General features: G+C 31.3%; 1 long non-coding RNA gene across 8 annotated transcripts in view; it reads right to left on the bottom strand.

Moving 5' to 3' along the window:
• Nucleotides 1–12,866, bottom strand: part of LOC111093523 — a 321,727-nt gene that overhangs the window by 181,916 nt on the left and 126,945 nt on the right. For 5 of the 8 annotated variants that reach the window (XR_005382195.1, XR_005382197.1, XR_005382190.1 and 2 more), the window contains one exon: nt 2,309–2,358. The exons of the other annotated variants lie outside the window; for them this stretch is intronic. This is a non-coding gene — a long non-coding RNA (uncharacterized LOC111093523). The remainder of the gene's footprint in view (nt 1–2,308; nt 2,359–12,866) is intronic. 8 annotated transcript variants of the gene reach the window in all.

The following is a 12,866-nucleotide window of genomic DNA, read 5'->3' as shown; positions in this document are numbered from 1 at the left end:
GAACTAATGTTTTCTGAAAAGATGTTAATTTTGAAAGCTATGGGATGATCTTATAGAGAGATTATTCTGTCTGAATGCTATTGTACTGCGCAGTAGTCATAATATTTAATGAGTATGAATATTTATTTAATAGTGTATTTGTATCTATAAAGTTTTCTATGCATTGTGGTAAAAAATGTACCTCATGTTTATTATATATAAAAGTAGCCAAATTTTTAACTGTAAAATTATGAAAGCTAATGTAAAAGTATACATCAAATTATATTACAATCTTAATTATGTCAGTAAATAAAGGAGATAATTTCTTAAAAGAGCCCTTTCAAAATTACAGCTCAGACACCAAAAGCATGAGCAACAAAGGGAAAAAAAACAAAAGGATAAATTAGACTTTACCAAATTAAAAGCCTTTGTGCATCTAAGGACATTACCAGACAGTTCAAAGACAACTTACTGAATTACAGATAATATTTACAAATTTTATATCTGATAAGGGTCGTATCCAGCATATATAAAGAATGCTTAAAACTCAACAACACAAACAGCTCAATTCTTAAAAATGGGCAAAGGACTTGAATAGGGATTTCCCTAAGGAAGTTATACAAATGACCAAAATGCTCATGAAAAATGATTGACATTATTAGTCATTATGAAGTACAAGAATGATGTAACTCTTCACACCAATCATGATATCTTTATATGTAAAAAACAAACAATAAAATGGAAAAATGGCAGACACTAGCAAGGGTTGAGGAGAATGTAGATAAATCATCATGCTTATGCATTACTGGTGGAAAAATAAAATGTGCAAAACTATGGAAAACCATTTGATAGTTCTCAAAAAAATTAAACATAGAATCAACAAATGACCAAGCAATTCTTCTTAGATATATAGTCCCCAAAATTGAAAACAGAACATATGCATGCACGCATATGTTCATAACACACTATCTACAATAACCAAAAGGTGGAATCAGCCCAAATGTCCATCCATACATAAATAGATATTTGTTATATATCTACATACAGTTGAATTTTATTCAATCACAAAAAGCAATGACATATTAATACATGCCATGATGTGGACGAACATATCAAAAACATGCTAAGTAAAAGAAGCCAGAAACAGAAGGTCCCATATTCTATCATTCCATGTATGTGAAATATCCAGAATTCACTAAGTCCATACCTACAGAATGCAGAATTGGAGGTTTCCAGGCAATGAGCAGGGGCTGGGAGGTAGGTATTGGAATAAACTGTTTACTAAATATAGGATTTCTTTTAGGGTGATGAAGAGGCTTTGGAATTAGAAGTGGTGGCTGCCCAGTATTGCTAATGTACCAACTGATATTGAATTATTCATTTTAAAGTAGTTAATTTTAATATTATATCAGTTTCACTTCAACAAAAAAAAATGCAAAATAAAATTAGATCTCGGCATTATCTTAGTGAGGTTTTGCCTTTAGCTAAATAGTCTTATGGATATGTCCAAGCTGGATCAGATCATTGGGTTAAAATTTAAAAATTGGCAAAAATGATGATAAAGGCATGATTCATGCTGCTACCATTTTGGTCTAGTTTCACTAGCCAAAACACCAGTGCAAAGAAGGATGTAAAGCAGAAAATAATACTTTTATGCTTAAATGGCTTTATCAGGTTCTGTATTACAACTCTCATTTCTTGTAAATAACTGCCCACACTTGAATATTGTCAGTTCAGGCAGCGAAGGGTGCTCCATCTGACATGCCTCACAATTGCATTAGACTGCCAGAAAACCATGTTAGCACCCAACTATCCTCATACCAGGCCACCTATTACTAGCAGGTAAGGAGATTCTTGCTACATCACAGTTGCATTCTTCACATTATTTTTGAGTGGGCCTTTGATCTGAAAGTAGTCCTAATTAAGAACCATAAAACTAATAACCTAAGTTATACATTGTGTCAACAATGTTTGGTTAGCCATGCTAGGTTTTTGAAGGCATACAAAGTGTATATACAGCATTTGTGCATAAAATCATTAAATGACAATGAACAGTTTATTTTTTTTTAATTTTTTTCCTCTCTTTTTTTATTTGTTTATTAATTTTTATTTATTATGACAGTCACAGAGAGAGAGAGAGAGAGAGAGAGAGGCAGAGGCACAGGAAGAAGCAGGCTCCATGCACTGGGAGCCCGACGTGGGACTCGATCCCGGATCTCCAGTATCGCGCCCTAGGCCAAAGGCAGGAGCCAAACCGCTGCACCACCCAGGGATCCCCTGAACAGTCAGTTTAAAATAGATTTAAAATAGTTTAAAAATAGAACATTACCAAATTTTAGGTCATATTGTTCTTGTGTTTTCATACTCAGGTATTCTCTCCTGATTTAGAAGAGAATAAGAATTAGGAGACAATTTAGGAGAATTATTTTGCTTTTTCTTATATTTCAATGCAATTGTATGAATCCTAAACCAAACATTATTTAGTTTTACATGTCTTTTTTATGTCAATATAATTTAATACATTATATAATATATAGCATATTATTCAATATTATATTAAACTTGATATTTAATAATGTAATAAATAAAATAAATATATTCATATAATAAATGCTAAATTTATATAATAAATAAAATTTAAAATATAAAATTTAATATTAAACATTATTTATTAAAATAACATTTATTTTTTTTTAAGATTTTATTTATTTATTTATTCATGATAATCACAGAAAGAGAGAGAGAGAGAGGCAGCGACACAGGCAGAGGGAGAAGCAGGCTCCATGCAGGGAGCCCGATGTGGATTTCGATCCCAGGTCTCCAGGATCGCGCCCTGGGCCAAAGGCAGGCGCCAAACCGCTGCGCCACCCAGGGATCCCTAAAATAACATTTAATATAAATAATATAATCATTTAAAACATGTTTTTATTTATAAATAATTATAGATACAAAGACATTTGCAAATATAGTATATAATTCCTTGTACCTTTTACTGTTTCCTTCAATAGTTTCATCTTATATAATTATATTACAATATCAAAACCAGGAAATTGGTGGGACACCTGGGTGGCTCAGCGGTTGAGCGTCTGCCTTTGGTACAAGGGGTGATCCTGGAGACCTGTGATCGAGTCCCACGTCGGGCTCCCTGCATGGAGCCTGCTTCTCCCTCTGCCTGTGTCTCTGCCTCTCTCTCTATCTTTCATAAATGAATATGTAAAATCTTTAAAAAAAAAACATAAAAAGCAAAACAAAACAGGAAATTGGCACTAGTACAATGTGTACATAGTTCTGCATCATATGATTTGCATAAACAGCAGAATCAAGCTACATAACTCTCCATCATCAAAAACATCTACCTCATGCTAACCTTTCACAGTCAAACCTACCACCTTTCCACAATGTTAATCCTCGACAATTATTAATGTTTCCATTATGATAATTTTGTAATTTTGATATTATTACAAAATGGTTCCATATGGTCTATGAGCTTCTTAGATTGCCATTTTTCACTGAACAAAATGCCTTTGGGTTGCATAAAAACTATTGACTTGTAGGGTGCCTGGGTGGCTCAGTGGGTTGAACCTCTAACTCTTGATTTTGGCTCAGATCATGATCTTAGGGTTTTGGGACCCAGCTTCAGTCAGGATCAGTGCTCAGCAAGGGAGAATCTGCCTGAGATTCAATTTCACCCTCTCCCCCTCCCTCTAAAATAAATAAATAAATAAATAATTCTTTAAGAAAAGAAGGCTGTTATTTGCATCAATGGATCATGTCTATTTATTGCTCACTTATTTCCTTTGCAAGCTGGTTGAAACATTCACCCATTGGGGAATATTATGGGTATTTCCAGTTTTAGGCTGTTATAAATAAAGCTGCTATAAACATGTGGGTAAAGATTTTTGCATAGGATTGCATTGTTAGTTCTTGGGTTAAATGTCCTGCAGTGAAAAGCTGGATTATAGAGCTAAGTGTATGTTTTGTTTTTAAAAAAAGCTCTAAACAACTATAAAGTGTTCCATTTTACATTTCCACCAGCAGTGCATGAGATATTCCAATTTCTCTGTATCTTCATCAACATTTGGTATTATCTCTGATATACATATACATATATAAAGTTATATATGGATATAACGTATATATGCATAGAAAATTATATGTATGTATATATGTATATATAATTTTAGCTGTTTATAGTCTTCATATAGTCTTCATTGGCATTTCCCTAGTGTTTAGCAATGCTAGACATCTTTTTATCTTGTGTGCCATACAAATATTTTCAGGTGAAATCCCTGTCTTTATGTCATTTTATAATTGGATTTTTACTATTGCATATTGAGAGTTCTTTACATACCTTTGCATATCTTAGATACCAGTGCTTTGCCAGATACATGGTTTCTCTCTATCTGTAACTTGCCTTTTCACTCTCTTTGAATTTTTTCACAGAAAAAAAAAGGAAGTAAATTTATCATTTTTTAAAAATGTGGTGTCATGTCTAGGTGTCATGTCTAAGGAAGCTGTAGACCTTGAATATTTTTTCTGTGTTATTTTCTAAAAGTTCTGTACTTATATTTTATGCTTAGTATTCAAACATATGATTGATTTTAGGTTAATATTTATTTAATGAATGAGGTTTAAACAAGTTTTCTTGGCTTTTTTTTTTTCTTTTAATTTTTGCCTGTGGATATCCAATTGTTGTACTGTCTGTTAAAAATACTATGCTTACTCCAGTGAATTGCTTCTGTGACTTTGTAAAAAATCCATTGGCCATACTTGTTTGAGGAACATTTCTGGGTTCTCTCTTCTGTTCCATTTATCTTGCTCTGTCAGTACCATATTGTCATGATTACTGTAGCTATTTAGAAAGTCTTCATATTGGGTAGAATGATTCTGCCTATTTTATTCTACTTCAAGTGTGTTTTCATTGTTCTTATACTCTAGAGTTTTCAAATAAAAGTTTTTGAAAATCATGTCTATATCTAGAAAAATCTTATTGGGATTTTGATAGGAACTGTATTGAATATGTCTGTAAATTTGGGAAGAACTGACATCAACAGTCTTCTTCTTTTTTTTTTTTAATTTTTTATTTATTTATGACAGTCACAGAGAGAGAGAGAGAGGCAGAGACACAGGCAGAGAGAGAAGCAGGCTCCATGCAACCGGGAGCCCGACGTGGGATTCAGGTCCCGGGTCTCCAGGATGGCGCCCTAGGCCAAAGGCAGGCGCGAAACCGCTGCGCCACCCAGGGATCCCAACAGTCTTCGAATCTACAAACTTGATATGCTATCCATTTATTTAGATATTCTTTAATTTTATAGTACTAAACATGCAAATCCTATGTATATATTATTAGATTTACACCTAAGTATTTAATTTTTCAGTGATTAGAAATGGATTATTTCTAATTTTACTTTTCACTTGCCAACTACTAGTATATAAAACTAAAATGGATTGTTTTCTGTACATTTTGTATCCTATGCCTTGCTGAACTCTCAGTTCTAAGAGTTTTCAGGTTTTGGTTTGTTGTTTGTTTTTGTATATGAGGGAGGGGGGATTTCATTGTGGACCATCATATCATTCTCAAATAGGGAGAATATCATTTCTTATTTTCTGATCTATATTGACCTTTCTTTTCCCATTGTGCTGGCTAGAATTTCCAGTACTATGGTGAACAGCAGTGATGAGAATGTGCATCAGTAACTTGCTCTTTATTACCAAGGAAAGAACTCAGTTTTTACCCGTGAAGTGTGATGTTAGCTGTGGGTATTTTATACATTTATTTACCTAGCTGCGAAAGATCCTCTTTATTTCTAATTTGTTGAGTCTTTTTTTTGGTTTGTTTTGTTTTGCTTTAATCATGAACAGATACTGAGTTTTGTCAAATGCTTTTCTGTTTTCAATGAATATGACAATGTGATTCGTTTTTCTCTTTTGCCCTCTTATTCTGGTGGATTACACTGATTGATTTTCATATTTGCACCAGCCTTGCACCTCTGAATAAACCCCATTGGTCATAATGTATAATTCTTTATATTTTGCTGAATTCCATTTGTTAATGTGTTGTTAAGAATTTTGTTGTTAAAAAATAATTTTGTTTATAGTTTTGCATCTATACTGAGTGGCAATGGTTTGTAGGTTGTTTTTTATATGTATTCTTTTTGGGCTTTTTTGGCTATTATTGTAATATTAACTTCAAAGATAAATAAGAAAATAGTTCTTCCTCTTCTATCTTCTGAAAAATATTTTATAGCATTGATATTAATTCTTTGTCAGAGTTTTGATATACTTACCAAATGAATCCACCTGAACTTGGAACTTTCTTTATCATGGGTTTTTTAATTACAGTTAACTTTCTTTGACAGTTATATGGCAAATCGAATTGTCTATTTCATTTTGAGTGAGTTGTATAATATATACTTTTAATATATATTTTCTTTTCATAAATTTTCAAATTTATATGTGTAAAGTTGTTCATAGTCTTCCTGTAATGGCCTTTGAAAGTCTTAAAGGTCGATAGCAGTACTTACTGTTTTATTGCTGATTTTAGTAATTTGTCTATTATCTCTTTTTTATTTTTCCTAAAGTTTTTTTTTATTTTTGATTGATGTTTTCAATGAATTAGATTTTTGTCTTATTTATTTACTCTCTTTTCTTCCTCTTTTCAACTTCATTGATTTGTATTTTTACCTTATTATTTCTTCATTCTAGTCAATTCGAGTTTACTTAATCTTCTTTTCCTACATCTATATCATTGAGGCATTGAGGTAGGAACTTAGGTTACTTATTTGGTTGTTTCTCTTTTCTCATGTAGGAATTTAGTGCTATATATTTCCCTGTTATCAATGATTTAGCTGTATCCCATAGTTTTGATGTTATATTTTCATATTCATTCACTTTCTTTTTCTTTTTAATTTCTCGTAAGACTAACTTCTTCGACTAATGACATTTAGAAATATGTTTAGTTTCCTAAAATATTTCAACTTTTTTCCCCTTTGTTATTGTTAGTTTGATTTCACTGTGATTAAAAAAAATTCTCTCTGTTTTTTTAATTATGTAACATTTCTTGAGGTTTGTTTTGTGGTCCTCAATATTATATGTATTGACACATGTTCCATGGACCCGGGCCCTGGAAGGATTGTAAGGAATGTATATTCTTTTGTCCCATACAAAGTTCCATGAATGTGAGTTAGTTCCTGATGGCTGATGTTATGGTTATTGTCATATATCCTTGATGACTTTTTGTCTAGTCATTCATCAGTTGTTGGGAGAGAAGTAGAAGAGTCTACAACTTTAAATGTGGATTTCATGATTTCAACTTTAAGTTCTAAAAGCCTTTGCTTTACCTATTTTGCATGTCTGTTGTTTGGTGCAGTGTCTTCCTTCTGGAATGATTATTTTTTTTCCCCTGTATTATGTAATATTCTTTAGTTTCTGGTAACTTTCATTTCTCTAAAGGCTAATTTACCCAAAATTAATATATTTACTTCTGCTTTCTCTGATTAATATTTATCTTTTTCCAATCTCACTCTTTCACATTCTGTTATCATTGTATTTACAGTAAGTTTCTTATGGACAGCATGCAGTTGGACCATCTTTTATCCACTCTACCAGTCTCTGACTTTAATTAGTATATTTAGATTATTTATACTGAATATAAATATTGATGTATTAGGAATCAAGTCTGCAAATTTTGTTTTCTAATTTTTCTCTATTTTTTTGTTTTGTTTTGTTTTCTTATTGGTGTTTGGTTCTTTACATTTTTTGTATTAAACTTTTTTTTAGAATTTTATTTTTATTAACCAATAGTGTGTTTATTTAGATTTTAGTATACCTATTTGTATAGATTTTTTAGTGGTTGCTATAGGTACTATAAAAAATATAGCTTAATGCTATTGACATTTTAACTGTTGAGCAAAGTGTAGAGAGCTTACTTCATTTTACCTTTTTATTATTTCCTTTAATATTTCCTCTACATACACTGAAAACCACACTAGACATGGTTATAACTTTTGTTCCCATCAGTGAAAAAAAATTAAGAAAATCGAAGACAAAAACTTTGGGCTGTTGTATTTACTATACTTTTGTTCCTTTTATTTACTTATTCTTTCCTGTTGGTCCAAGTTACTTTCTTTTAGCATTTCGTTTTTGTTTAGAGGAGTTTTTTTGTTGTGACTTAAGAGTATGTCATTTGGTGACAAATTCTCTTAGTTTTCACACATCTGAGAATGCTTTTTGCTCTTTCATTAGTGGAGAATATTTTAACTGGATTTAGAATATTCAGTTTGGCAATCCCTTTTTTCTAGTCCTTGGAAATTGTTTTATCACTTACTTGTCCTCTTTTATGTGAAACTCACTGTCATGAAAATTGTTCACCACCTATAAATTATGTGTCATTTTTCTGTGTCTACTTTCAAGGTACTTTTGTCTTTATTTTTTCAATCTATCTTCATTTGTTTCAAGCATAATTATAATTGCTTGTTGAAACATTTAATAATAGCTGCCTTCAAATCATTGGCTGAGGCTGATAATTTTAATATCTGTGTCATCTTGGTGTTGACCTCTGCTGATTGTATCTTATTTAATTTGGGATCTTCCAGATTCTTGCTATGATAAATGATAACTGAAATTTGATCATTGACACTCAAACTTACTTAAGACTTGTATTTAGCAGTCCTCTTATAGTGCCCCCAAAGCAGAAAGGTGGCACCACCTTGCTACTGACTGGTTATGGCAATGTTAGGAAACTGATACACACTCTACTTTATAGATCATCTATGAATATTTTAAATGTCTGGACCTTCTTGTATCTATCACAGGTTTATTTTGTAGGATAATACAATAACACAATGTTTTAATTTGAGATTTTATAATAGATTGATAATTGGAAAGGCAGGTCATTTTAATTACTCTTCCCTAGGAGTTTTTGACTGAATTTGGCCCTTTTTGTTCTAACATTCAAGATAACCTTGTCTATTTCCATTAAAAGCAAATTCCTTGTATGAATGTTTGTTATATTCAGTTGATCAATTTACAGTAAATTCATATTTTTGCAGTAATGAGTCTTTCCAACCATGATCACTTTACTCATCCATTTATAATTAAATATGTTCTAATAACCTTTATTAGGAATTTAAAGTTTCCATGCATATTATTGAATCATTATATTGCACACTTGAAATGAATATAACCCTGTATGTTAACTATACTGGAATTAAAATAAAATAAATTTCCATGAATGAATTCTACATTATTGCTATATCCATATCTCAATGCCCTTACTTTTGCTAATATGGTTTATTTTAAATGTATTTTTAATTATATATTCTAATTTTAGTAATGGATAGAAATATATAATTGAAGTTTTTAATATTGGATTTATAATAAGCAAAATGTGTTAACTTCTGTCTTGTTACTTTATAAAATAACTTTGGTGTTCTATACAGGAAATATGATCAGCTGTGCAAAATAAAATTTTATTTCTTCCAACAAAATCCCAATATTTATCATCTTATGTCCCTGAACTTAAAAGGATCTTATATTTTCTTGTCATACTGCAATAGTTTGGAATTCTGAAACAACAGTATCAGAAGTGAGGTAGCACCCATCTTCATTTCATCAGTGATCTCAAAGCATAAACATTCAATATTTTCCCATAATGTATGGTATTTGATGTTTTTGTTTGTTAGTTTTTGCAACTGGCCCTTATCAATATGGATGGTTCCCTCTTTTGTTTGATAACATTTATATTTATGGGTGGATGATGAATTTTTATCTCGTACATTTTTATATATATAAAGATTTCATCATATGATTCTTTTTTCTCACTTTGTTCTGATCATATTGTTGATTACATTGGGTAATAGTTAATCGAATATGGAAGTCCTGAATAAATCTTCTTAATATAGTATTTTGTTTGGATAATTTGTTGGTTTTATTTGATGTGATATTTGATTTTCTAATATATTTGTTTAGAAGTTTTGCCTTTAGGTTCATTAGAAAGTGTGGAGTGCAACTTTACTTTTTTTAGTGGTTATGGTTAGGTTTTGTTATTTAGGTAACTTAAAATGAGAGAGGGATAATGTGTTTTCTTTTTTCTATCTCCCTAATGGAGTTTGTGTAATATTTGCAACTGCTCTGAATGTTTGGTAGAATTCACAAGTAAAAGCATGAGATATCACACATACATTTGTGGAAAAGTTTTATTTTGTAAGATTTTATTTATTTATTCATGAGAGACACAGAAAGAGAGAGGCAGAGACACAGGCAGAGAGAGAAGCAGGCTCCATGCAGAGAGCCTGATGTGGGATCCCATCCTGGGACTCGATCCCAGAACTCCGGAATCATGCCCTGAGCCATAGGCAGAGGCTCAACTGCTGAGCCACCCAGGCACCCCTCGTGGAAAAGTTTTAAGTTACAAAATAAATTATTTTATGATAAAAGATAAAATGTGCATCCTTCATTTGGGAAGTGTATAATGACATATCAGTGGTTCAGTCTCTGAGGAGCAGACCACAGTTGTAAATTCTTTGAGAAGACTTTTTTCCGACATCTTGCCCACAGACAAGGTCAGACAAATTTATTTTCTTGCTATCATATTTTAAGAAGTTTATTTTCTAGCTCTTTGTTTCATTAGTATGCAATTCTTTTTTTTTTTATCAGAGTATATGTGGAGGTTTTAGCTTTTACACCTTACTAGGTATTTATCCTAAACTGTATTTTCTTCTCAAGCCTGCCTTAAGAAGTAACAGCTTTTAGCTTCATAGGGTGTTTCTTAGTTAGCTTCAGAGATACTTAGCTTAGTTGATTTTGCCTGTTTAAGTTTTTGACTTTGAATATCCCTTTTTTATTTCCAGCAGAGATAGACATTTAAAATGATGTTTAAAAAAAAATTAAAAATTAAAAAAATTAAAAATTAAAAATTAAAAAATAATAAAAAAACTATAAATAAATAAGTAAATAAATAAATAAATAAATAAAAATAAAATGATGTTAATTACTATATAACAGCAAATCTTTAATGTTTCTTTGCAGGAAGACTTTTCAGAACATCTGGTCAACCACGTTACAGGAACTAAATCTTTACTCTTTCCGATAATCATCTTGCTTTTGACTAACTTCTTTATATATTTAGGGGATAAACTAAACGTGTTTGATGTATAAATAGATTATGAGAAAGTGACCCAAAATGAAATCACTGAGGTCCAGTTTACTAAGGCCACTTCTTTGCAAATCTATACAGAATTATTGCTGAATGATTTACAAAAGCTGCCCAGAGACAGTACTGCTGAAGTAGTTTCTAAACATCAGCTTAAATAATGCAGTGGGCTTGTTGTATGTATCTAGGATGCCCATGGTTTTATAAATTATACTGCAAGTTTATCTCCTCCAGGTTATTTACTCATTATTTTCATTATCAGCCAGAATCCTTCACAGCCCAACCCCAAATATCTACACAATCCCATTGCAAGTGACAGGTTAGTGCCTACCTGTCTGTAAGATTTATACAAACCGTTCCATCATCATACTCACTAGAAAACTTTCTACTGGAAAATTAATTTTAATTTAACTAATTTTTGTTTGAGGAGACCTATCATCAAATTCAAGAATGTGTTCTGCTTGACAGCTACAAGAAAAAAAAAATCAAGAAGTACTTGAGAGTATAAGCAGGTTTTGATTATTTCTTTATTAATAAATCCACATGTAGGATATCAAAATTCTAGATGTGATCAAGTTGAATATATTGCGCTTGCTTTTTAAATATTCTTATTTATTTATTCATGAGAAACACAGAGAGAGAGGCAGAGACACAGGCAGAGGGAGAAGCAGACTCCATGCAGGAAGCCCAATGAAGTACTCGATCCTGGGACTCGATCCCGGGACTCCAGGACCATGCCCTGGGTCAAAGGCAGGAGCTAAACTGCTGAGCCACCCAGGGATCCCTTTGAGCTTGCTTTTATTTCCTATTTATCAATACTTTTTTCTTGTGTATGTTTTTTATATTTTTGAGAATATATATAAAATAAAAGGTGTATTTGGGGGATTTTTTTTGTTTTTATTTGGTTATTGTTTATTTCAATTGGAATTTACCTTCAATTAATTTTTTTGAACTCTTACAATTTTGAAAATAGAAGCTCAAAAATTTCCTTCAACTAGAAAAAGAAACAGAATAAAAATGTTCATTATAAGAAAAAAAAAGTGGCTGTCATTTAAATTATTCATGGTATAATTTCTCTTATTGTTTCAGTTTACATATGATGTAATCAGATAAAACAGTGGAAACATATATTATCTATTCGATGAATCAGATGAAATCTTTTCTGAGGTCCCTGAGAGTACATGTATCAAGGTATATACCTGATCTAGAAAAAGTGAAAATTGTGGCCATAATATAAATTCAAAATTGAGGTAGGAGAAATTTATCATTAACTTCCAGTTTCTAGAAAATTTTAATGTCATTTCAGTTTCCTGGTACTTGATTTGAAAATCACTCCAATTTGTCAGCCTATCATAAGTCTACAGTGATTTAATACTTAAATATGTGTGAATGAATAAAGAAAGATTCTACATTATTATTGCTATTGATGGCTCTTATGGTTTTTTTTTTTTTTTTTTTTTTTTTTTTTTTACAAGTGCATAAGCAGGTACATGAAAAGAGCCAGATACTGGGATGAATAAAGATAAGTTAAGGATTCTTGTAGCTTTCCATATCATCCCTGATACATCTATAATATGATGTCACTTTTGTGGCTTCAATTAGCTAATGATTATTAAAATGTTTCTCATTACATTTAGCCAGTAGTTTAACCAAACATTAGATTTGTTCTTGAATTTTTTTTGCCTTGAATTAATGTTAATTTTTCTTTGGATCATCTCCATTTAAAGGCATATTT

The sequence above is a fragment of the Canis lupus genome, chromosome 31, assembly GCF_011100685.1.
Source record: "Canis lupus familiaris isolate Mischka breed German Shepherd chromosome 31, alternate assembly UU_Cfam_GSD_1.0, whole genome shotgun sequence".
In the NCBI taxonomy this organism is placed as follows: domain Eukaryota; kingdom Metazoa; phylum Chordata; class Mammalia; order Carnivora; family Canidae; genus Canis; species Canis lupus.
Note: the sequence above shows the minus strand (reverse complement) of the source record. Positions and strands in the feature narration are given on the sequence as shown.